General features: G+C 36.1%; 1 protein-coding gene across 5 annotated transcripts in view; it reads left to right on the top strand.

Moving 5' to 3' along the window:
• The window catches only part of CNTN1 (contactin 1), a 368724-nt gene that overhangs the window by 58952 nt on the left and 282041 nt on the right, over nt 1-27731 (top strand). For 4 of the 5 annotated variants that reach the window (XM_058743098.1, XM_058743100.1, XM_058743099.1 and 1 more), the window contains exon 2: nt 26445-26492. The exons of the other annotated variant lie outside the window; for it this stretch is intronic. The gene's annotated coding sequence lies outside the window, so the exon portion shown is untranslated. The remainder of the gene's footprint in view (nt 1-26444; nt 26493-27731) is intronic. 5 annotated transcript variants of the gene reach the window in all.

Below are 27731 nucleotides of genomic sequence, written 5' to 3'. Positions count from 1 at the left end.
TCTCCCACTTTCCTGTGACTTCTTCCAAAATCCAAATATACTTTTTAAAGGAATTTTCCAACTCAGAGTATTCATTCATCTTATAAGAATTGCTATTCACAACCTTCTCCTCACAAAAGGTGAATTAGTAACACAAGTAAGAAGAAGGTATAAAGTTGTTTTGTTTGCCTTATGATAGTTACTAGTTAGGACTCAAAGATGTTGTCACTCATTACTTCCAGAAATTCTTACCAGCAGAATAATGAAGTATAGTTATATCTCCTGATTTATTGGTTTCAACCATCACTTTTCCTGTTATGATCAGCCAATAGTCAGCTTTTCACAGATTAGCACCCACAACTGTAAAATTGAATCTCCCCTATGTGTGACCATAACCTTTGCTTCCTTTTTTTGAAAAAGATTAAAGATAAATTGACAATCTTGTTAATCAGTAAAAAAGTAAAAATAGAACAATTTATATTCAGTTTTTTATATTAAAAATCTTTATATTTTTGTGCTAAATACAAAGTACTAGAGATCAATTTATGTTCTTATATTTTGTCAATAAGTAGAAAGGTTATATAATTAGTTAACATGCTATTTAGTTTATATGTAGAAAACTGTATATAGCATGGTTATAGTAGAATGAGTCCTTGGTGTTGTCAAGGATTAATTAAGAAAACAAATGTAAATTAGTTTCCCCTTTTTTTCTTTCTAACAGACCAGGTATGTGTTATTCATCTTCTTAGACAGAATAAAACTATCCACCTTAATTTGATGCCCAAGGCAAGAAATTTTTTCCACATTGTAGATGGTTATTATGAAGCATGATTCTAATTGTCGCTGCTCTATTTTTATGAAGTACCATTCTATAATCACATCAGTGATTTAATGTTTCTAATCATTTACATTTTTAAGCCTCTGGTATTATGAATATTTTACACAGTAGTTGATTTATGTTTGTATATTCAGTATATTTCAAGTTTAAGACAAAATGTTCTTTTGTGTTTTGAGAATTTTCAAGGCAACTTAGAAATCTACCATTTTAAGTTCTGCCATTTAATGAGCACTAAAAATGAAAGGCCCCGTATCAGCCAGATTGGGCTGCCACAACATAATACATTAAGCTAGATGGTTTAAACAACAGAAATTTATTTGTCACAGTTCTGGATGCTGGGAAGTCCACGATCATGGCTGGGTTCTGGTGAGAATTCTCTTCCTACATTGCAGATGGCCATTTCTCATTGTGTCCTCACATGGTACAGAGAGGAGAGAGCAAACTCTATAGTGTCTGTTCTTATAAGAACATTATAAGAAGGCTCCTCTCTTATGACGTCATTTAAACCTAATTATCTCCCAAGGTCCCATCTTCAAATACAATCACTTTTGGATTTGGAGCTTCACCATATGAAATTGGAGAGGTACAATTCAGTCCATAGCAGACTTTGAGCTAAAAAATACACACAACGTTTTTGAAGTAAAAATCAGATACAGTATAATTGCAAGAGGTTACCATCATTTAGATTTTCTGTTGGAATGTAGCCCTCTGTAGCTGCTTCAAAATTGTGTTTTATATACATTATAAAACATTTATGGACACTCTGCATTATAAAGTTTTACATCCAAGTAGACTATGGGACCTGGTTCTTTTTTGTTTTATTTTGTGTGTATTATGAAAAATTTCTTATATGTTCAAAACTAGACAGAAAAGTCTAATAAATTTTTAATGCAGCCATGACCCAGTTTCAGCAGTTACCAACTCAAGGTGAATCTGTTTTTTTTTCCCTTACCTCACCCACTGTATATAACTTGCCTCCAGTCTGGAATCAACCATTTCCTCCAAGTTCTTTGATTCATTTAGTCTTCAGTTTTGTTGCTAAGGGATCTCTAATGGTTGCTTATTGGGTTTTTCATTCATTTGTTTTGTTGAAAGAGTAAGAAAAATGTTTTGATTTTGAACATCAAATACATTATGAGTTCATACTGATTTTTGCAATTAAAACTCAAGGCTTCAGGAAGTTTAGTTAATTTCTTCCAGAAACTAGAAATCTCAATAGATTCTCTTGCTCAACTAATCCATAAACCCCAATGGGGTATTTCTAGACAGACAAATGATATGGTAGAACAAGATACATGGGGAACAAGATGAGAAGATAAGTTGCAGAGTGGGGATGAAATCCAAAATGACAGATATTTTAAAAGTAGGACCCATTAAACTTGGTGACCGATCAGATGGATCTGAAATTAGGCAAAATCATGATTGCCACATTTTAGACATGAGTCACTGTGTGGGTAGCTGTTCTTTTTAATCAGATGGAAATATAGGGACAGAAGTGGATGTCAGAGGGTGGGAGATGTTGAGTTTGTTTTGGAAGGGGCCAAAGGGTCCATGGGAAATTTCCAAGTATTATGTCCAGTAGATAATTGAAAACAGGAATGTGGACTTTAGAAGAGATATTGGTAGTGGAAGTAGATTTGAGAATCATATATTAATAGTAATGAAAACCAGAATGGGTAACATTTCTCAAGGAGAGTTAGTAGAATAAAGAGAAAACAAAAATCATCAGGATAAAAAAAATTAAGAATTTTATATGCCTTATTCAAAATTCTTTTGCCATGTAAAACATGTCTGCGTTTTATAAAGTTATTTTAAAGGAACCAAATGTAACAAATCAAAAAGATGATACATTTTTAACATACCTAATAAGGGTATTTGAAAATTTCCAATTTAATTTATATTCTATCTACTCTGGTAATTACTAGTAGTCAAATGGTACTATGACATAAAATTTTTACTCTTCAATTATTTCTTTATAATGGAATTGCCTTACTTTATTTTTAGTATGCATTATTCTTATGTTACTTAAAAACCACTTGGAAAGTTATCAAACTGAGATAATTTTCCATCCACTTTTTTGATTTTTTTTCTAAGTGAAAATATCTTTTAAGTGTTTTTTTTTTTTGAATTGACTTTTCTAACCTAATAAAAATTGAAAGGATCATATATTAATGATTCTGCAGTCTTTGAATTCATGTTCCTATAAGTGAAAATCTTAATCTAAGAAATTATTTCATTGCAATATCTCAATTTGTTAGCTTATACCTCTATGGACAGATCACAATAATTTAAAACTTAATTTTATTTCCAGTAGAAATGGAGATTGGCTTTACAATCTTACTTTACATTCTTATTATATTTTGTTATCTTTTAAAATTCTTCATGGCATTTGTGTCGCAGTTTATCATTTATATATTATTTATAGTTGTCATGTTAGTTAATTCTTACAACTCTGTGACGTGGGTATTAGTAATGCCGTTTTAGGGAAAAGGATATCTCACATCAGAATTCAATGTCATACAGTTTGTAAAGGTTGCGAGGGCCCTCAACTCAGCTCCTCCTCCTCTATATCCAGGGTTCTTTGACCATACTTGAGCAATTGCAAAATGATACCCTATTTTTTTTTAAAGCATTTGCTGTATGCCTCTTACAAGCCCCTTGGGAGCACGCTGTAAGTTAGGAGATTATATCCTTTATAGACAATGGCTAGGCCTGACTAATTCCACACCCCACCCTACTCCCCATTTTTTTTTAAACTAGGTACGAGGGTCTCCTATGAAACTGAAACAAATACTACATTTTTGGGATCATAACAAAGAAAGGTTATTTTCATCTCTAACAGTTCCTGGCTGGTCACAGTGTTCCATGCCACAGAAAAGCCTGAATGATTTCTTTAAAGAAAGCACTGAAGCCAAGAATTAGCATTCTTTCTGGCTGAACTGCAATTGCACACAGGTTGGCTTCTCAATTTTGCAGCAGTGTTTCATTAGGTCAGCTGAAAGGCTGCCCCCTCTGCTCTAAAGCAAAATGGTAAACGTGGACAAGGAAAGGGAGCTGGAGCAAGAAAGTATCTCTCAAATTTCCGAAATTTTAAATAATTGAAACCTTAATGCTTATTTCAATCGAGGACTACTTGTTTTTATGTTAGTGTACATAAGCACCTGGTTTTTTGGTCTTTTTGTTTTGTTTGCTTGTTGGTTTTGTTTTGTTTTATGTAACTACTCGAGCTCTGGTGGTCTTCCCTAAAGCAGTGTGCAGTGAGGATCAGTGTGAGCCACGCCTCTAGAAGCAGCATCAGCAAAGGGTCTGAGAGAGTACAGGTGCTTTCTAGTTGTAAATAATTATTATAAATTATAAAGTTATACTATAGTGTTTCTGTATTGAAGTATAAAGAATTTATTATTGTTATTTGTGGATTCAAAATGCTTAAAAAAACTTCATAGGTGGGATAACGTCATCAAGGTGACATTAAATAGTTATAATAATATATTTACCTGAAACATATGAGGAATTTGATTATTATTAAGAAGGGGAGAAGACTAGCACTCTATTAAATTGGATCTCCTTAAAATTCTTTTGGAAATAGCAGCAGAATATAAAGTGCATCTCATGAGTGTCCATGGCCGACAATTAAAATTCTATTTATAAGTATGGAAAAATAATAAAAGTATAGATTTAGTGTTTAATGATATGTATACTGACATTGATGAATTGAACAACTGTAGCTATTCTACAATAAACCAGTGCAAGATAAACAAACGGCAGGTGTGAGGACTTATTTAGCTAGATATAGTATATAATATCTTTTCTTTACTTAAATTTTTAATATTCTGTTCATCGGGGATTTTTGCTTTAATTTTGATGTTTTAGAATATTCCATTAAAATATTACTTATCTTGGGGTGCTTGGGTGGCTCAATAGGTTAAGCATCTGACTTTGGCTCAGGTCATGATCTCACAGTTCATGAGTTCGAGTCTGGCGTTGGGCTCTGTGCTGACAGCTCCAAGCCTGGAGCCTGCTTTGGATTCAGTGTCTTCCTCTCTCTCTGCCCCTTCCCTGCTCATGCTCTGTCTTTCTCTCTCAAAAATAAATAAACCATTTAAAAATAATATTACTTGTCTTGATTACTGAATTTGGGGAGGTTCCTCTTAAATTTTTCCCTTCTGACAAGTGCCTTACTGTTACCATCATGGGCTTGGCCCTGGATTGTTTAGATATTTTAAGGCAATAATAAATTGCACTGCTTGTGGAACTATACCTATATTTTACCCATTATCTTTACTAGTTGCTTGTAATATCTCTTTGATTCAATGTTATTAGGGGAGAAAAAGAGAGTTACATATTGAGGGGAGAAAACACAGGGCTTCAGGACTATATTGTTGAGAAGTGAGAAGAGAGGTTTTAGATCCTTTTGCATTCTGGTACAATGTTATTTCTAGAGGTCATGAAATTGAAACTATACTCCCATCAAGCTTGAAGACACTGTGTGGCCTTAGTTATGCCAGGCTTTATATTTCAATAAATACTACCAAAAACTTCTGTATGAAGCAATCAGGTTATTTGAGCCCCTCAAAGGATGCCAATTTTACCTGGAGAGAGGGTCCCTTGTATAACAGATTGGTGGTCTTCAAAATCCCTGTTATTCTAGAGAGGCAAATTCACTAAGTTGGCCATCTGGAAAAAGAATAGCTCTCAGGACCAGTGTTTGATTCAGAAAATTTTCAGAGGAAGTAATTAAGATCCTTTTAAGCTTATTCTAAAGACCAGTTGAGGTGTTGTATTATTTAAAACTGGAAATAACACTTGTGCCAGAAAAATTAAATTTATACATAAAAAGTATATAAAAATGAATGAGCCTGGGTGGCTCAGCTGGTTAAGTGTCCCAATTCTTGATTTTGACTCAGGCTCAGTCATGATCTCCTGGCTCACAGGTTCAAGCCCTGTATTGGGCTCCAGGCTGACGATGCAGAGCCTGCTTGGGATTCTCTCTCTCTCACTCTCTCTCTCTCTCTGCCCCACCCCTTCTCTGTCTAAAAATAAATAAATAACCTTAAAAAAAAAAAAAAGAAACCCAAATTTTTCTACCTCAAAATTTTAAGTATTGCCTTTTTTAACTATCTGTGTATATATCAGAGCTTTGGATATTTAGGCCATGAAAACAATGTTTAAAGGGTGTCTGTACAGACACTTAGGTGGCTCAGTTAAGCATGTGACTTCAGCTCAGGTCATGACCCTGTGGTTCCTTAGTTCAAGCCCTGTATCAGGCTCTGTGCTGACAGTTTGGAGCCTGGAGCCTGCTTCAGATTCTGTGTCTCCTTCTCTCTCCCCTCTCCTCACTCACACTCTGTCTTTGTGTCTCTCTCTCTCTCAAAAATAAACATTAAAAAAAAAAAAGGTGTCTGTATAGTTAATATCAATTTGCATATTAAGGTTGAAATTGTAATTTTAGTGGTTAGATGCTGCCATAAGGAGTACAGAAGGCTTAAGAGATAACATATAATTAACAAAAATATCATAAGAATTGCTCAAATGTGTGTATAAAAATGATGATCAGAGACTGCAAAAAAGGCTGAGACAGGCCTGGCTTGATTAAATGCTTTTTCTATTACTTTCTCTAATCTGAAACACATGCTATATGCAAAATAATAAATATGAAATATGAAGCAATTAAATTTTACTAGTGACAGTGAAATAAGCAGAAACAGGTGCATTATGAAACTAATGATGTGGAAACTTCCTTATTAGGATTTCAATTTTAATTAATTGTTTTCCAATCCCATGACTTGAATCTTGCTTTGCTTATCAAGTTAGAAGCCTCAGTGCATTTCCATTTGTTGATAAAATATTTTGTGCATGTAGTAGAGAAGACTTCTCCAAGGAAAACCTAGGAAAGAAATCCATATGGTCTCATGAAATCCTTAGACATATATGCTATTCCAGTAGGAAATCACATTAGGAAAATCTCATTGTACTATATCTAAAAGAAAAAAAAAACAAGAACAAAAAATGACACCTGTGAGAGTTTGTTCACTTGCTCAGAATCACAGTTTGAACGTATTAGAATCTTGGCTAAAACCAGTTCTCATGGATTACAAACCAGATGTTTTTCCCCTATACCAGCCTGACTCCGTCACCTTCTTGAGTTGTCAATATGCACATTTTTGTCCCACACTGGCTTGAGGATAATTTACTGATCAGCTTAATTTTCAATTAAACTAAAGTCAATGTCCAGTGTTATTTCTTTAATAATGTTATTCTTGCAAATATTCTGCTATAGATGGAAATTATATATTTAAGAGGATATGTTCTGATGTAGGTAGTTCAGAATTAAGAAACTTAGAATATTTAATGTATGTTGTTGCAGAAAACCCTCAATTTGGTATTCATTAATGATAATATTATAAGTGATCAAGATTTGCATTGCTATTTTTGTGAACACCTGAGCTGCATGTGAACATGCAAGACGGGCCCCTCTGGGCTGTGGTGGCTTATAGCATTGTCCAGGAGGAGAATGGCCCATTATAAAATCAAAATCAGCTTGGGGTGGGTGGTGGATTTCAAGCATAGCTGACTGAAAATAAAATATATGATCCATTGTTATTATTTGATACTACCAATTATTTAATCATAACAATTGTATAAAGATTTTTAGTTGTTGCAAAAACAATTTAATGTTCCTTATCTTCTCCCTCTGCCCTGTAGCTGCTTATGCAGAGGAAAGGTGTGAATGTGGAGGAGGTGGTTGTGGTTAGGAGAGGAGAGTCTTTCCTTTGGGGAGTGGCCTCCCCAGCATCGGTAAAGCTGATGGGAGCAGTGGGAGACAAAGCAATGTAATTCATTTGGAAAATAAATAAATGTTTTCCTCTTCATTTGAGGTTTTTCTCCTTTATCTTAGACTTCGTTGTATACATTCCGTTAGTCTTCTCAACACTTTTGCAGCAATGCTGAGGGAGTAGATGCTTTTCTAAATAAGACAATGTGGGATAAATACCCAGCAATTTGGGTGGAATCATGTCATAAAAGTCAGAGGAAGACTATGCCGTCTGCTTGAAGGGATCCTGACTCCTTAACTTTCACAGGCAATCATGCTTATACTTTTACATGTTAAAGTAAATTTGCCCGAGAAGAAGGAAGCCTGAATAGCCTGAAATTAGAATATTAATTTTGGCTTTACCTCTTACTTTTCATGTAAGCATATTTCTAATTCTGTTTTATTTGTAGAATAATATAATGTCGATGTTATATAGAGCTGTGAATTATTCGAGTGAGTCTAAACAGAGTTGTTTCTAAACTACCTTCACGTATCTGGATTATAAGGAAAAATTGATTTTATATAAATTTGTATAAATTTCAGTAGAGCACATGACTCTGGATCTTGGGTTTGTGAGTTCGAGCCCTACATTGGGGGTAGAGTTTACTTTAAAATTGTTTCATAAATTTATATAGTATGAGTCAAAAGCAATAAGAATGTTATTTCCTTGATTGAAACAATCATATCTCATTTGTCCATAGTCAGGGTCCTACTTTCTGTTGCATTCACTTTGTGATATATGAATTCCATTGTCAAGTACCTGGAACAGGAATTTTAATTGTAATGTGAGGCATTTAAAGCCAGAGAATAAGTAACTAAAATCCATTCTAGAATTAACATTAGAGAAGAAATGGACTAGAAGGGAGGTATGTAATGCTTGTTCAAGTGCTATATGTTTTGAAGATTCACTTTATAACCTATAGGATGTTTTCTATCACCTAGTAATCCAGGACTCTGAGTTGAATACTTAGGCTCACCAAAAGGGATATGAGTATCATTCTGTACCTTCATAATCTCAAAATTAGTATTCAACGGATGCTGGGAGGCCATTGAATGTATCTGAACAGGCCAATCAGATAATTAGGCTGTGACACAAGAATATTTGTCTGGAATCAGTGCGCAGGATAAAGTAGGAGGAAGCTAGTTGGAAAGGTGTGCTCATCAAAGCTATAGAAAGAAGGGCTTCATTTGGGTGGGAATGTGAGATTTAAGAGGATGGAGACTCCATTAAAATTGCTACTTTAGGGGCGCCTGGGTGGCGCAGTCGGTTAAGCGTCCGACTTCAGCCAGGTCACGATCTCGCGGTCCGTGAGTTCGAGCCCCGAGTCAGGCTCTGGGCTGATGGCTCGGAGCCTGGAGCCTGTTTCCGATTCTGTGTCTCCCTCTCTCTCTGCCCCTCCCCCGTTCATGCTCTGTCTCTCTCTGTCCCAAAAAAAAAAAAAAAATGTTGAAAAAAAAAATTGCTACTTTACATTCACTTTCCAAGAGAAGTGGAGTTAAATGCACTAACGTTACTAACATTTCAAGTGTAGATACATGCAGAAGAAGGGATCAATAAATGTGGTGCCTTACTGTGTGCCATCCATGATATGCCATTTACATATATTATCTCATCTAATAATAACAAAAGACAGTCTACTGGAAAAGAAAGAAGCTATGAAGGGGATTAAAGAAGACGAGCCCCATGAGCTTCAGACACAGAAAACCTCTAGCAGCATTTGGAAATTCAAGAATTGTGAGCCTGTGGTTCTGGAACTGACAAGAGTGATCTGGAAATAATCATTGAAGCTTTCAAAGTATATGACAGAACCATTTACGTTTAGAGATAAAAGATAATAGAATGATGGTCAGTACTTTAGGTAATGGCTACTACTTTTTTTTTTTTAATTTTTTTTTCAACGTTTTTTATTTATTTTTGGGACAGAGAGAGAGCATGAACGGGGAAGGGGCAGAGAGAGAGGGAGACACACAGAATTGGAAACAGGCTCCAGGCTCCAAGCCATCAGCCCAGAGCCTGATGCGGGGCTCGAACTCACAGACCGCGAGATCGTGACCTGGCTGAAGTCGGACGCTTAACCGACTGTGCCACCCAGGCGCCCCAATGGCTACTACTTTTAATGGATGACAGGAGATGTGCAAGCCAGTGGTAAGGGCAGAAAAGACAATGGACAGCTATCACAGTACCCATGGTGCTGTATCATAACAACCAAAGGAAAAAAAAAAGAGTTTTAAAAAGGAAAAAAATTGGACAACACCAATAAATATGTTGTAAAGAAAATGAGGGTAAAAAGAGTTAAGAACAAAGCTTTGTATTTTGAAAGTAGAAAATAATTAATGATAAAAAATACGAGAAAGCAGAAACAATTCTGTAGCCCTTTATGAGAAAAGCCAATAATTCAGAGACCAAGCCAGGATGTAGCAGCTGTAACCCAAAGCAGTATTTACTTTGGGGGTGGAGGGTTCTTGGCAAAAATGTAATTTGGGGAACTTCTAGGAGCTCCATTGTAGAATGCAGCCAAGCTAAGGCATTCAAAACGTCCCATTAGTAGACAGAAAGTAAGTCCAGGTTCATTCTGGAAGGTATCGAGAACTAAAACAGAAGCAAAGCAGGGAAATAGATATCAGAAACATTTATAGGGTGAGAAATAATGTGTCAGTGCATCATTATCACTAAGAGGAATGAACAATTATGATTAATGTAAAGTTCTGAAACCATAAATCTGAAGTCTGGGGTTAGCAGGAGAACCAAATCTTTGCTGTAGGAAAAAACAGTGTCTTGCTGGATAATATTTTGTGGTCACCATAGCCCTGGCACTCTACAAAGTACCTAACATAATATAATAGCCTGTAAATAGACAAGGAGTATACTGAATGAATGAAAGAAACAGTGGGGAACCAGTTAAAGGATTTTGACCAGGAGAATGAAATGACTACCATAACATTTTAGAAAGGTCACATGGGCTGCAATTAGGATGCAAGATTTGATCTAGGAACAATTGTAAGCAGCCAGTTTGGTACAGAAATAGATGTGAGCTGTGGAAGAAATGGCTGTGATTGTTTAAATGGAGACAAAGTGGATAGACTTAAGAGATGTCTGAACTGAAGAGTCAACAGAACTTGGTTATTGGATGTATGATGTTGAGAGTGAGGGAGGAGCTGGGAAGGTACTCAAGGTTTCTCGCTTGAGCGACAGGATGAAAGATAGTGCCTACAACTAAATCAGAAAACCTAAAAAGAGGGCTCATTTGGGGAGGGGTAATGACATAGCAATGAATTCAGTTTTAGATTTGTTAAATTTGATATCTCTATGGACCATCAGTAAACCTGATCAGTAGGGAGTTGTATTTATTTCTGGATCTCAGAAAAGAGACTTGAATTAGCAATGTTGAGATTTGGGCTTATCAGCCTAGAGCTGGTCATTAAAACCATAGAAGTAAGTAAAATTGCCCATAGGAAATATGCATAGGAAGAAAATAAAACCCAAGACAGATTGCTGGGGGACGTCTGCATTAAAAAGGATGGACAACGGAGCTCACAAAGGAAACCGAAGCATAGGAACAAAATAAAGAGAGTGTAGTGTGAGTTGGAGGAAGAAAGCTTTTCCAAACAGAAAGGGGGATAAAAGGTGATAAAGCTGCATAAAGGTTAAGCAAGATCAGAAGTAGATCTGTACGTTTTTGAGTTGCTTGTAATCAGGCAGTTGACCTTGATGAGAAAACATTCAGGGCAGGGAGGGAGGCGAGAGCCATCTGCAGTGTTAAGGCCTAGACAGGATGTGAGATCTTGGGGTTTACCAGTGTGATGGGGAAGCAAAGGCAGGTTGAAGAAGAGCGATGCAAGGTCAAAGGAGAAGGCAAAAGTTCCAGCTCTTCCTCTCAGAAGTTGGGTTTGGGATGACAAAACGGAGCTGCAAGTTTATATTATTATATCCCCCCAGACTTCCTCTAAAGTGCCTCCTGTTGTGTGGAGGGACTTAAATGTAGATGAGAGGCAGAGTCCCAAACATTATCTGTGTATTTTGGTTTATTCTGTTATTCAGAGTTGTGGACAGGAAAGAAAAGAAGCATTGTTGTGAGTCACTATGCTTCATGTTCTAAAATCAAATAAACCTCTCTTTTCCTGCTTCAGTAGTCCTTCCTTTCTTTCATTGTTTTCTTACTTTCCTTATGTTCTTCTTATTCAAAACAGGCTAGAGTATTTTGTCTTTCCTCCACCTAAGATGTAACATAAGGTTAAAATATTCCTCTCACGGAATTTTGTATTACACAGTTTACTCAAGTTAATTATATAGTTTATGAAAAACCTTATGGTGCCAAAATATATCATATTTTTATGCCTTAAATGAGCCCTCTTCCTTGAGAATACGTGTGTGTGTGTGTGTGTGTGTGTGTGTGTGTGTGTGTATATATATATATATATATATATATATATATATATATATATAAATAATCTGAGTGATACTCAAAATATTTAACTACAAAACAAGTCCTGTATCTATACTTATATCTGTATCTATGTCTATCTATTTATCCATATGTATGTGTTAGTACAAGCTTTCAGTAATTGATCTTCTATAGTCAAATGTGCATAACACATTATCCCATGGCTGTATCATCTCTTTTAAAGCTTAATATAATGTAGTCACCATATCTTGACACTCTGATATTCATGTCTATATAAAGTAACACCTTTAAAAAATTTAAGTCCGTGAAAATTAATACCTGAATTTAAGAAAACTGAATTTCAGACTTCCATAAAGCAAACTGCTGATAAAACACTCTATGTAAACCTGTAGCCTATTTCCTTTTGAAACTGACTGGCTTGGCACTTTCTATTTGAAAAAAAAAAATAGCAGTATGGTTAAGTGCACTTAATTTTTACTTTTATGTTCATCCCTTGGAACAGTGATGATTCAGTTATTTTTCCACCCTCTCAAATGCTTAAAAGCTAGATTTAAAAAAACAAGAATAGATGTATACACCTGGAAAATAATTTATTTTACATAGTACACATTTTTTTGACTTTCAAAGAGTTAAATTTGTGATGTTGTGCAGGGATTTCATTTAAAAGACCATTGTAGTAACCTGGGGGATAGCATGGGCCAAGTTGTTAACCATGGAAATGGTGACAAGTGGTCAGATTTTAGATTTGTTTTGGGGTAGAATCAGGGCTTGCATCACAGGTCTGACATCTGTGTTATCACACAAAGTCCTTTGCTCAGAAGAGCCCATGCTTGGTTTTATGCTCTGCTGTTATTATCTTGAAACTAATTTTCCTGTCTTTCTAGAGATACACTTGACATATAACATTATGTAACTTTAAGGTGTCCCATGTGATGATTTAATGTACATATATATTGTGAAATGATGTCCAAAATAAAGTCAACACCTCTGTTACTTAAAAAGAGTGTGTGCTATTGGGCACAGTAGGAAGCAACAGGGATTTAGAAAACCAAAAACAAAACCCAAATGAAAAAACAAAGCAAAACAAAAGATGTTTGCTTTGTGATAGTGTTCAGAATACAGTTTCAAACCAATGTATCAGCAGATATTAGGTTACGTGATTTATAATTCATATGTCATTGTCAGAAACGTGTTAATATTGGACACAAGACTCTAGATAGGGTCCTGATCAAATACAGTCTTCATAGCACCTGTTTTTAGCAGCACACTTCATATCTTCCTTCCCTAAAATTTAAGCTTAATTGTAACAAAGATGTGTTTGACTTGTTCCTGTTGGTTATCACTGTATTTGCAATATCCAGAAGTGTCTGGCATATAGAACGAGCTCAGTAATTTTCTGTTAATGATTTTTATTATCCTTATAACTTCTTAATTCTGTGGTTACTGATGCAGTTCTGTGGTTACTGATGGAATAAAACCTCTCTCATTAGTATTGACTCATATTCAACATTATCAATTCAGATTTCCAGATTTCTGTTTTTTCCTTCCTTGTTTTCAAAATCATGACTTCCCCATCCTATATGAATGCGACTGGAAACTAGTAGTTGATACTAATTTACAAAAGGTAGCGAGACTCTTATGAGCAAAAACAGAATTGCAAACCAAAAAGATTGTAACACAAGTCACTTGACTGATGTCGGTGGGCTGAGTTGATCAGTGAAAAGAGATGAGTAGAAAACAACTTGGACTTGGGATAATGTCTTTCAAAACCATATCTAAAAGTGAGGATTGTTAATGGAAGAAGCCTCACATTTGAAAGAGTTGCTTGAAAGATTCCCAAGCAGTATGGGCTTTGTGTGGTTGGAATGGAACTCTAAGGAGGCGGTAATAGTTACTGTGTCAGGAGAATTTCAAAGACCAAAATTATTTTTGGATGATTAAGGGAAGCAATGGATCTGTCAGTAGTTTTATCATCCCTGAGAATATTTGCAATTTCACAAGACAACACATAGTTGAACAATGATTACAGAAAATACCTTTGAGGTGGTAATAGTCTCCTTTCATGGAGGAAAACACTAATGGTGATCATCAACTCCTGTGAGAATTTTAACAGACAAAAAAACTAAAGGTGATAAAGTCAGTGCTTTGAAAAAGTACTTCACCTCTTCCCAGCCAGTCTAATTTCATGAATGCTTATAGAAATCACACATTTAAATCTTGTCTCAAAATGTAATTGAATTATTCTTTATTTTTTCATTATGATAAAAACATTTAAATTAGATTTATATTCTTCCACTTTTAAGTTTTTTTACCTTTCTTTAGCTTTTTAAAAAAATCAATGTTTACTAAAATTTTGAGAAAGAAATTAGAGTAAGTCTTATGTATTTCTTTCTAATGTTTAATAAGAAAGTGGTTATTTTTCTTTGTCCGTTCTATGGAGGAGAGATTTGTTTTAATAACTACCTATTGTAGTTGAAAGAGAGCTAACATATTCAAATGAAGGGTTCAATTAAATGGTTTTAAAAATATAATATATACTTCTTTACGTAGATTTCCTTATCTAAATCTGTTAACTTGAGAAAATTTAAGAACATTTCTTTTAATGTTTATTTATTTTTGAGAGAGAGAGAGAGACTGAGCACAAGCGGGGGAAGGGCAGAGAGAGAGAGGGAGACACAGAATCTGAAGTAGGATCCAGGCTCCAAGCTGTCAACACAGAGCCTGATGTGAGGCTTGAACTCATGAGTCATGAGATCATGACTTGAGCTGACGTTGGATGCTCAACTGACTGAGCCCCCAGGTGCCCCATGAAGAAGTTTTTAGATATGAGGTTTAATAACTTAGAAGCTTGGGTAGTTAAGATTTAGCTTTATGATTCTTTTCTTCTGTTACATTTTTGAATATAAAATAAGTATACAATTTCCCTTACATCTCTGTAAGTCTGATAACCTGATGACGTGTAACATATATTGGTATGTTACGAAGAAACCATGGTTAATCTTCATTTTTGTACTGTTTGCTTTTTACTTAATTGAAGAGCCTTTTCTCTCAATTTAGGTAAGGCATAAACATGCTGTAAGTCTAGAAATCATTCTGAAAGAAAGTGTGCAGATATCTAAATTTGTGAATTTCACAAATGACTACAGAAAGAGATCATTGTATGATGTTTGTTATTTGTAGGCACCAGTAAGTTTTCACAACCCAAGGTTGAGGTTAAACACAAAGAACTAACACAATGACTGCTTTGCATGGTATGAAATTGCCTTGGGATGTATGACCAAAAACAAGCAAGTGAACAAATTAAAGGAAACCTTAGAGATCAATATGAGGCAAAATGTACCAGAAGTAATATATTACTGCATAGTTACTCTATGAGTCAATTATAGATCTAGATAGATTCTTAATGTTATGAAACAAAAGCTTACTTGATTCATAGACTGTGGCTCATTAATTATCTATTGTAAAGGCTACAAAAGTGACTATTTAAGCCATTTGCCTCATTCCACATGATAAGCTGTGATGTTATTGCAGCACACCGCACTGGTGTTTCTGTATTATTTTGTTTTGTATTTCTATTCTCATGATTAGGTTCTGAGTTCTTGCAGCATTCTAAAACAAGACTAAGCATTCTTATGCTTATGCCATTATTTGACGTATAAGACTAAAGCCTCTGTAAATATACTAAAACTCATTGAATTTTATACTTAAAATGGGTATTATGGCATGCAAATTATATCTCAATAAAGCTATATCTCAATAAAGCTGCTTAGAAAAAAAGAGAACCAGGACAGGATTTTATTTTTGCATCTACTAGTGATTTGTGACTTGGGATTTTTGGGTCTTCTGTGAAGTACAGTGGTGTCAATGATTTATCTCCCATTTTTATATTTTTCAACTTCAAAAATTTCGAATGAGCTTCTGTTTTTTTTTAAAGAAGATATCTGTTTCCTTTCTTCCTCCTTTTCTGCCTTCTAAATTTTAGATTAAAAAAATAGCCTGCACCCTCTGTTTCTTCTTCTTGTTTTCTTTAAATGTTTATTTTTGAGAGAAGGAGTGTGTGCACAGGCAGGGAAGGGGCAGAGAGAGAGAGGGCCAGAGAGAGAGAGAATCCCAAGCAGGCTCCATGCTCAGCCCAGAGCCCAATCTCACAACTGCAAGATCATGACCTGAGCTGACATCAAGAGGGACACTTAACTGACTGAGTCACCCAGGCGCCCCTGCATACTCTCCTTCCACCTCTTTATCCCTCACCCTATTCTAGCCCCTTCCTTTACTACTGGATTGAGACTGACTTTACACAATTCAGTAGTTACTCTTGAACTGTGAGCTGAAGTGATTTCCGCACAGTTCTCATCTTCGTGGAACTCCTTGAAGCAGGAGACATTCCTAAAAATCTCTTTTCACAGGGCACCTGGGTGGCTCAGGTCAGTTAAGTTTCCGACTCTTGATTCAGGCTCAGGTCCTGGTCTCACATTTAGTGGGCTGGAGCCTGCATCAGCCTCGTGCTGACAGTGCAGAGTCTGCTTGTGATTCTTTCCCTCTCTCTTCTCTCTGCCTCTGTCTGTCTCTCTCTCTCAAAAATAAATAAATAAACTTAAAAAAATTTAAAAAAAAACCCAGAATCTCTTTTCATTAACACATGTTTTGTTTTGGCTTCAGTGATCCTGTTTTTAACTTGTTATATCCATTCTCTGATCACACTTTAACTTTCTGTTTTTTGGCTCATCTTGTAGATCCCACCGCTCCTAGTCCTAGATTCTTCCCATGTATGTTCTCTCATTCTCTTGGCCTTAGCTCTTACACCTCTATGGAAATGACACCCATATCCCTGACTCTAGCCCTGACCACTCTCTTAGCTTTGGGTACATATATTCCATTCCTCTTTGACTTCTCCATCTCTGCATGCTTTGAACCTTAAAAATAAGTCATTTTCCTTCTCTCCCAAGACTCTATCTCCCAATCTTAATATTTTATTTATATATCCAGTCAATCATGCTGTAATGTTCAGAGTATCTTTAATTTTGCTCTCCGTTTTCATCCTCTGTATCTGTTTTCATAGTAATAAACTATTCCCAGGACTTAAAGGCAGGGAAGAGGCTGATGTTACATATACAGTCTAGGAACACAGACTTCCCTCAATACCTTACTCTTTGTAACCTTCCAGGTGGCCATCCTGGTACAGAGTTCCTTTAGTATAGTGTAAAAGAACAAGGTCACAGGACTGAAGCTATCATATATGGCACATTGCTGTGAATTACAAAAGGTTGCTTATAAAATATATATTCTTTTATCAGAAAAATTTTCCTAATACTGATTTTGTAAGACACATGAAATTTATTGTTGCCTGTGGAAAATTTCTACAATAAGCATACCTATGTCATCTGTGCCCTTATGTGTTGTAAGAGGTCCATAACTTGCACAATCTTACAGAGTAGCTCTAAGTATAGGGCTACATTGTTCAGATCCTGGCCTTAGAGTTTAGTAGCTATATAACCTTGGTAATTTACTTAGTCACTTTAAATTACAGATTCATGACCTATAAAAGGTGACTAATAACATTATCTCTTTCAGAGGTTTTAGAAGGGTAAAATAGGAAAAAAAGGGTACAAGGGTAATTTAGGAAAAAAAAATATACATGATTAGAAAGTTCAAATTTACCTACAGATGTTCTCAGTCTACTGCTTCAGAGGCACAAATCATTAAACATGCCAGATTGTGAAATTCTTTACACTGAAGAGGAGACGAAACTACTGATGTTTTTAACAGCTCACCCTATGTCATTGAAAATTTTGTCTTTGAGAATGTTTCATTTAAGGACATTCTAAAAGACCTAGAGGAGCAGTTGCCCTATTTTTCCAATGAGTAAATGTGTAGCTCAGAACCTAATGTTTCTACTTGAATGTTGCTGCTAGCTATTTGGACAAAACAATGAGAAGGCTTTTAAGGTATTACAAGAAAATGTCTTGACTTCACCATTTCCAAGTTATGATTATATTTTATTTTTCTCCTAGTCAGCAAACTATAGGCCATGGGCCACATCGAGCCCATGTATGATTTTTGTAAATACAGTTTTGTGGGGACACAGCTACCCACATTCATTTATGTATTGTCTTGCCTGCTTTCCCACTGCAATGGTAGAGTTGTGTAGTTGTCACAGAGACTTGTTGGTCCACAAGCGTAAAATATTTACCATCTGGCCCTTACATATAAAGTTTGCTGACCCCTGCCTTTTTGATAGTTTTAAAATATTGCTTCAGTCAAAAGTCCATTTTGCTCAATTCTACACATAGAAAAAGAAAGATTGTATTGATCTGGAGTCTAGTGGGTCTTACTCTTTCCTCCAGAATATCTTTTACTGATGAACAGTGGAAACCTAGGTGCATTGTGCTGCCTTAAAAGCATTCCGTTCCGTAGGTTTTACCAAAAATAAAACAAGACAAATGAAAAAACCCTAAGGCAGAATAACCTGTTCCTTTTCCCCAGACTACTGGCATTACATAGAAAATGCTTCTTATACGAAATAAGCATTTATTAAATATCTTTTCCCTTCTTTTGACATTAAAAAGTGATAGTAGGGAAAAGCCTGCTTAATATCAAAGAACCATCTATTTGATGACACAGTGAGTGACTTAGTTCACTGTTGAAAACAAATTTGGATTGAAACTTGGGGAATTCTGTTAGTACCTGTCTTGTTCATTAAAGCAAGTGGTTGAAACCATGCCTTTCATGTGGGAAAATAATCTCTATTTTGCAAGATTTCTAATATAATAATGTATGTTAAAAACTTGGTAAATGAGTATTTCTCAATAGCTATTATTTTTATTTTAAAGATTAAGTTCATTATTTAAAATATATCAAATTATTTCACTTTACCCTTCAAAAAGTCTACTTAATACTCAATTTCCTGTTTTTTTCAATTACTTAATACCTTCTGTGTATTACTTCTTATTCTTTAAAATGAATAAAAATTTAACCCTCCTCACCTTTTTTTACCTCCCACTTGAAAGAATTCTACAAAGAAGATTTATAATTTAAAACCATTTTTTTAATGTTTGTTTATTTTTGAGAGTGAGTGAGAGAGAGACAGAGAGAGACAGAGACAGAGTGAGAGCAGTGGAGGGGCAGAGAGAAAGGGAGACACAGAATCTGAAGCAGACTCCAGGCTCTGAGCTGTCAACATAGAACCTGACGTGGGGCTTGAACTCATGAACTGTGAGATCGTGACCTGAACTGAAGCTGGATGCTGAACCAACTGAACCACCCAGGTGTCCCTAGAAGATTTATAATTTAAAAGCTAGTTTTTAATAACTTTTGTGTGGTGTCATTTGGATGTGTCGATACACCTAAAGTTATAGTTGGTTATGAAGCCCAAGAATATATACTAAGCCTTAAGAAATTTACTTCTTTGTCAAGCTTTCCAATGTCCTAAACCCATGGTTATGGATTGGGCCTTAACTGTAAGTACATTCTCCAAGAAGTTTGCTGTCACTTAAGACATTCTTTGTAATGTGTTTTAGAGTCAAGTCATGAAAGTTAAATTTTCTACTTTAACTTTGAAGCAGTTAAGAAATATTTGGGGATCCAATATAGAAAATCCCCAAAGTTAAGTGAAAATTGGAGCAGAAGGGAAATCCCTTTTTAAAAGAAGAAATTAATTTTTAAAAATATCATTTCCACTGATACCAAAATAGAGCTACAATCAAAGTACAACAGGATATATTTTCATATACAAGCATAGTTCAAAGCCATCTAGTTCTGGTTTCTGCTCCTATCACAGTTATGAGGACTCATTTTTGCTGGAAATCCAAATCTCTATAGAGTCAGTGTAGTTTGGGGACAAATATAAGGCTTTTAAAGTTAGAATGTAGTCTGGATTCCTAAAATCTTCAGGACCATGTATCTTTCTTTTGAAAAGATACTTCAGACCAAAGTATAGTTTGTTGTTGTTCTTGTTTGTTTTTGTTTTTGTTTTGTTTTTTAATATTCTATTATAGGTCCTGTGAAGCTTAAAATTACCTAGTCTGGGGACTATAGTTTATCAGTACAGGGTTAAGGAAGAGATGTTTATACTCTTATTGTACCAGATCACTGCTCACCAAAACAAACAGCATATGCATGTGTACTAGAACTTGAAGTAATTGAAGCCAACATGAAGTATTTATATACAGTAAGTACAGTCTAAGAGGAACATACTTTGGGGAAAATTATAAGAAGTTAGGGTTGGAAAAGACGATCATGAGGAGCCACTTGTCTCACAGTTTGTGGAAGGTGGAAATACTGGAGAAGTTTCAGACTTGTTGCATGCACAACCCAGCTGGGAAGAGGCATATTAATCAACTGAATGATTAGGCTTTGAAGTTTAAGGCCATTAGGGATTTGGAATATTAGAGATGAAAATTCTGAAGCATCAGCCAAGAATTTATTGAGTTGGCAATTCTGTGGGAAACTACAATACGATTCTGGGATATCTGACATATGAAGTAAAATTTGAGACGTTTTCAGATACTTGTCTTTTGTATCTTCATAGAGATATAAAAGTGTGGTGTTTTCCTTCTTGTTTTGAGAAACAAAGGATCAAGCCTCATTTTAAGGTTCATCTCCAAATTCCATGAATCAAAAGAGAAGAACTTAAAATAGGAGCTCTATTCAAGCTTCTTGTTTTGGTTAGGGGTTCAGGGCTCATAGAGTAGGAAGATGTGATCTATTTCCTGGAATTGATCACACCAATGGGTAGATTTTCTTTTTTTAATGTTTTAATTTAAATTCTACTTAGTTAACGTGCAGTGTAATATTAGTTTCTGGTGTACAATATAGTGATTTAGTATTTCCACATAACACCTGGTGCTCATCATGACACGTGTGCTCCTTAATCCCCATCACCTTTTTAACCACCCTCCCCCACCTCTCTTCTGGTAACCATCAGTTTGTTCTCTGTAGTTACAGGCCCGGGGGGTCCTGGGTGGCTCAGTCTGTTGAGTGCCCAACTTTGGCTCAAGTCATGATCTCATGGCTCATGGGTCCGAGCCCTAGGTTGGGCTTTGTGCTGACAGCACAGAGCCTGGTCTGGATTCTCTGTCTCCCTCTCTCTGCATCCCGCCCCCTTGCACTCTCTCCCTGTCTCTCAAAAATAAACATTTTTTTTTAAAAGTCTGTTTCTTGGTTTGCCTCACTTTCTCTTTTTTTTTTCCCATTTGCTCATTTGTTTTGTTTCTTGAATTCCACATGAGTGAAAAAATTGTCTTTTTAAAAGAATTTTTATACCAGGATGATAAAAGGCTCTCATTTATTAAGGTGGCGTGACTCATTAATTAATCAAACTTTGTCTTAGACTAGAAAGTAATCATGTGCTCACTAGTAAAGTTACCTCTGTTAGTAAGAGCTGTCTCATTCATAAACAACTAAAAGTAGGAGCCAAATACATGATACTAAGTTGGATGTAAAACAAATTCAAGATCCTTAAAATGTAAGTGAACAGCACAAGCAATGTTAATCTTGGGATGTAAGCAATGATTGTATCAGGCCTCTTAAACCATCTGTGCATGAGTAAAGTGTTAGGAACAGGTGAATTCACAACCATATCTGGGAAAAAATAGCTTCAGATGAGACAAAGGGAGGAAAAATTTCACCTAAGCCACCAGAAGACATAATGACTCTGCACTCCTGCACTCCTGTCTCTAACATTGCACATCTTAAAAAAAAATTTTTTTTTTAAGTTTACTTTTTGAGAGAGAGAGAGAGAGAGAGAGAGAACAAGCAGGGAAGGAGTAGAGAGAGAGAGAGACAGAGACAGACAGAGGATCTGAAGCAGCCTCTGTGCTGAGAGCAGAGAGCCTGATGCAGGGCTCGGACTCAAATTGTGAGATGACCTGAGCTGAAGTCGGACACTTAATCTACTGAGCTACCCAGGGACCGCTGCACATCTGTCTTGATCATTCAAAATAGAAAATGAAAATCTCAGTTCAGGCTGAGCCATTGAACATGACCCTGTTCCTATGTTGACTATGTGTCAGAGATCCTTGGACAAACTCTCCTTTCCTTTCCTAAGGGTTCCATTGGAGATAAGTATACCCAACCCCTCCCCCCACCACCCTGCCATGTATAAGAATAACAGTGTAGTTTAAATCTTGTTATTTTGTTATCTTATATGGGATAAGGGGAGAATTGTCCTTGTTCTGCCTCCCATGAAATTAGTCACCAAAGTGAAATACTGGTGCCAGAGAATCCAAAAGCAGCATCATTGGGTGAATAGCAGCATAAAAAGCCATAAATTTAATTGTCTCTGTGTGTATCCTTTGTCTTCTCAATTGTACTCTATTACAGTCAAAATGGATCTTTATTGATTTAGTTAATGCCTCTTTATATTTTGGCTTCCGCATCTGATTTCATATTTTCTTAGGAGAAAAAAAATAACTTCCCCTTAGAGTGGCTATATAAATGATCAAAATAAATGAATGAGTTTTAGAAATCGAATGCTCTCTTTTCTGTCCTCTTTCTATTGCTTTTCAGTAGTCATCTCATGAGATTAAATGGTATGTAGAATATTACTTGGGTGCAATCTTGCCTTGTCACAAGAAATTGTCAATCCTCGAAGTTCAATTTTGTGACAGAATATTTTAGTTGATTAACTTGTCAGGTCTGCTGTAAGTAACAAAATATATTGAGTTCTTAAGGAGAGGTTTATAATGCTCCTGCATGAAAATATTGAATAGTAAAAATATGTCTGGAAAACATATTTTTTTTCTCCCCAACTCATCACATGATTTCCTCCCTTAAACACACACACACACACACACACACACACACACACACCCCCAAGGAGTTCGAAAATGCCAACTCTGCTTTTTTAATTGACCAGAGGAAAAGCCAGTGTTACCTTCCTGCATCTTACTGAATCCACTGAACGCTCTCCAGTCTTCATCTGGTTTGCTGTCTGTAGTGCTGCACACTTTTACTCAGTCTCCTTGCTTGCACACATCTTCTCCTTTGCTTCTGTAATGTCATACTCCCTTGGATTTGCCTGATTTCTTGGTTTCTCTACAATCTCCTTTGCTGGTTCGTTTTCCTCTGCCCATTCCTTAAATGTCTGCATTTGCTTCAGGGCTCTGTCGTTATTAGTCTCTCCTCTCATTTTCCCACCTCTTCTACCTTCTGAGGTGTAGCTAAGTCTTTAACAGCCCAGGTCATGTAAACCAACTACTCAAATTTTATCATGTGCATTAGTTTTCTATGCTGTATAACAAATAATACAAACTTTATGGCTTAAGACAGACCTTATTTAGTATTTTACAGTTCCCTGGGTCAGAAGTCTGGGTGGGTTTCAATTGGGTCCTCTGCTCAGGGTCTCAACAGCCTGAACTCAAGCTGTTAGCTAGGACTGAGGGCTCATCTGAGGCTTGAGGTCTCTTCTGAGCTCACTGGTGTTGGCAGAATTCAATTTGTTGTGGCTATAGGGCTGAATTCCCCATTTTCTTGATGGCTGTTTGCCAAGGGCAGTTCTCAGCTCTTGGAAGCTGATTACAATGCTCTGCCATGTGGCCCCCTGCATAGGCCCTCTCACGCTTTTAATCTCTGGTGGCAGGGAGGACCTCATTTCCTCTGAAGGGATCGACTGATTAGGCCAGGCCCACAAAGCTCTCCCTTTTGGTTTTGATTAACTCAGAGTCAACTCATTAATAACTAAATCATGAGAATTATATCCCATCACATTTACAGGTTCTGCCCTACACAGGACAGGACATTGTACAAGGTGTGAACATCATGAGTTCGGCATGTTGGAGGCCATCTTAGAATTCTGCCTGCTATACCCTAGTTCTGCCATTTACTAAGTCTGTGAATTTGGGCAAATTCTATAATTTCTTTGTGCCTTGGTTTTCTCATCTTTAAAATTGGATGATAAACAGAGTACTCTTTATGGGGTTATTGTGAGGATTAACTGGATTGAAACATGTGAAACAGAACAGTGACTGATACATAGTAAGAGTCTGCAAAAATTCTGTTATCATTGGGGTACCTGGGTGCCTGGGTGGCTCAGTCAGTTGAGCATCTGACTTTGGCTTAGGTCATGATCTCATAGTTCATGAGTTCAAGCCCCTGTGTCGGGCTCTGTGCTGACAGCTCAGAACCTGGAGCCTGCTTCAGATTCTCTCTCTCTCTCTCTCTCTCTCTCTCTCTCTCTCTCTCTGCCCATCCCTCACTCACACTCTGTCTCTTTCTCTCTCTCAAAAATAAATAAACATTAAAAAAATGGAGACACCTGGTTGGCTCAGTCGGTTGAGCACCCAACTCTTGGTTTTGGCTCAGGTCATGATCTCTCAGTTCCGTGAGTTCAAGCCCTGCACTGGGCTCTGTGCTGACAGCTTGGAGCCTACTTGGGATTCTCTCTCTCCATCTTTCTTTGCCCCTCTCCTGCTCACACTATCTCTGTCTCTCTCAAAATATAAATGAATAAACTTGAAAAAATTCAGTTATCATTATTACTCTATTTTCTCCCCATCCACTCTCATGGCATCAGTGTTACTGATATTCCTATGACTTCCAAATTTATGTCTCCAGTCAAGATCTCTGAGCTTTAGACACTTAAAATATCCTAATTCATATCTACACTTGTATATCTGATAAGCAATCTAAGTACAATTTGTCTAAATCTAAGCACATGATTTCACTTGCAAACCTGATCCTGGCTAGTAATTCTTATCACAGTAAATAGTACTCCTTCATGAAGTTCCTTACACTCCCCAATTTCTTCATATTTTCCTACTATGCATTCATTCAAAAAACATTTTTTTGGAGTATCTACTGTGTGCAAAGTATTGTGGCAGAGGATATAATGGTCAGTAAAAATTGAGGTCTCTACCTCATGTAGCTTACAATCAAGTGAGAGAGACAGATTATAATCTATCCCTCCAAATTTATTAAAACAAACCAATTTTATCAATTTATTTTGCAAATATTCTAGTCCAAGGCACCATCTTTCTTTCCTGAACTAGAGCAATAGCCTTTCAACTGGGTTTCTACATTCACTCTTCCTCCACTTTCTCTTTCCTCACCAGAGCTACCTCTTCAAGATCACACTACCACACTCCTGTGTGTAAACCTTGCAGTGGCCCCTGTAGTCTGTGAGATAGAAACTCATCTTCCTCATAGCCTCCTATGGCCCTGCATGACCTCGCCAGCTTTATGCACCCCTACACACTGCTCCATTCCTGTTTCCGCTTTAACGGCCCTCTTCCTGCTTCTCCACACTGCCACACTTGTCCTGCCTCAGCACCTTGCACCTGCCTGTCCTTCTCAAATGGGCATTCTCTCCTTCTTGACAACTCTATCTTTACCTGGTAACTCTCAGCTCACATTTTATCCCTCTCCTTTATCCTCCCAGTTTACTAAGTGAAGATCCCCACTGGAGTCAAGGTACTTGATGACTCTTCTTCATGACATTTAATGTGGTACATAGTTATGTATGAAGTTGAGTCATTACCTGATTAATATCTGCTGTCATTCTTGGAGAGGGGTGTTTGATGCAAGATCTAAAAGATGAGCTTCAGCCATATGTAGAGCTAGGTTTTACACCTATGTTTTGTTTATGAGGGAATATGACATGGGCTGCATTTTAAATGGAAAGGCTATTCTCACAATGTGTATTTGATGGGACAAGTTTTTTACCTCTGTGTTGATTCAGCCAAGCTTACCCTAACAGTATTTGTGGTTATGAGGGTTACTAAAGACCTGGACAAGAATGTGAAAATATTCTATAAACTTTAAGACTTAACACAGAATTTTTATTGCATTTACTGTTGTTAATATCACCGAAGTATCAGTTTACCCAAAACCTGAGCTATGTTGAATTTAATCCATTTGATTTTACCCAAATATTTGGTTTCCTCTGTGAAATGTTTTAGATTTACCTGTTTTTTCCCCTTAAGTTTGTGTGTATGTGTACGTATTAGTGTACTATCAATATGTATACATACATATGGAATGTGCACACACAAACACAGTATATACAATGTGGATATGGTGTATATACAGGCTTCTCTAAAATATATTCCAATCTGGTGTTCAGTATCATAAAATGGGACCAGCTCAGCAGCTATTGCCCTGTTTTATTTAAAATGTTTATTTTTAGTTCAATTTAATGATGGTGAATAACAGGATATTTGGACTCTGAGCCATCAATAGGCTTTGCAAACAATGAAAAAATCAAATCCCTTTAACTTAAAAGTGCTTACTGATTTTATAAATGTATTTTGCAAATATGCTAAAATTTTACTGTGATGGTGAAAGCAACAAACAAAAGCTTGTAGAGGATTAAAATGCAACTTTTTTTTTTGTAGAAAATGTTAAAAATCATTGCTCAAGTAGCAATACCTTTGTCTTCAAGCTAATTGACTATAATTTCATAATTATTGATTTGTAGATATCCAATTTGGATCATTTCTGAAGCTGAATTCAGAACAATCTTAAGGTAAGGTGTTTACTTAGAGAAAGAGAGATTGTGTGTGTGTGTGTGTGTGTGTGTGTGTTACAGAATAAAAAAATCTGATATTGAAAATGATATTCCATTTTAACTTATAATATTTCTCAACTTAAAAAATATATCAAAACATATGATAAATAGCTTGATGACTACTTAATAAATGTCCTCTAAGTGTCCTTTCTGCAAATGCCCATATGAGCAAATCACTGTGAAAATATACAAAACAATTAGAGTACAATTAATACTAAATAGTGTAATGCTCAATGTTGCTGAGTTAATAGATGTTGGAATGAGCTATCAGATGTGGGCTGAATAATAGGGACGTATCATGGAATTAATAGTAATAACAGTAACAATAACACCAACAGCAATAATAATACTATTTACTTAACATTATAATCCAGTCTTTCTACTAAATACTTTATAAAAATGCTTTATGTCATACAATCTTTACAAATTTCTGAAGCCAAAGTATTATTATTCTCATTATTATTGTTAATAACATTTTATAATGAGAAACCTGAGGCATGTCTAGAGTCATGTAGCTGGTGAGTGGCATGGTTACCAGCTGAGGTCTATACCACACCAAGTTTTGGTTTCCTACCAGTATATAAACTGCCTGGGGAAGGTAAGAGTTAAGCAGCATTTTGTGAACTTTGGATTCAGAAGAGAATGAGAAGGGAAGTTTTTGCAGTATGAAGGCCACTTAACAAAAATGTGAAAGGTGATCTAGATATTCACTGTGCTTGAGTGACAAGTTGGAATGAAGAACATTTGAGGAAAATGTAATAAAAATTGTGTAGCCAGAGCAGATGGAGCTTATGGACATATTTTGGTGGATAAATACTGAGTGTTCCAGTTTCATCTTTATTGCCCTCTACCCGAAAACTACTAATCTGGATTTTTGCTATTATAGTTGAGTACAGTAATCTACAATCTGGTCAGGGTAACCAGTTAAAAAAAAATCAATTAGCAATAAAATACTAGAATTAGGAAGGATCATTGAAAATTATGTAGTCCTGTTAAAGCATGAAATGACAGCCTACTCCTGATAGAGGCGTTAGAAACAGAGAGGCATGCTATTACCAAAAGACATGAAAGTAAACAAATATTACAGGTCTTCATGGTAGATTAGATAAAAGGAATAAAGGGGAATGAAGAGCAGAGATGGTTTCAAGTTTATTATAGCAAAAAAGAAAAACTACAAAACTGATGAAAGGGAAATAT

Source organism: Neofelis nebulosa, chromosome 8, assembly GCF_028018385.1.
Source record: "Neofelis nebulosa isolate mNeoNeb1 chromosome 8, mNeoNeb1.pri, whole genome shotgun sequence".
In the NCBI taxonomy this organism is placed as follows: Eukaryota; Metazoa; Chordata; class Mammalia; order Carnivora; family Felidae; genus Neofelis; species Neofelis nebulosa.
This window is presented reverse-complemented; position numbering and strand designations above follow the sequence as displayed.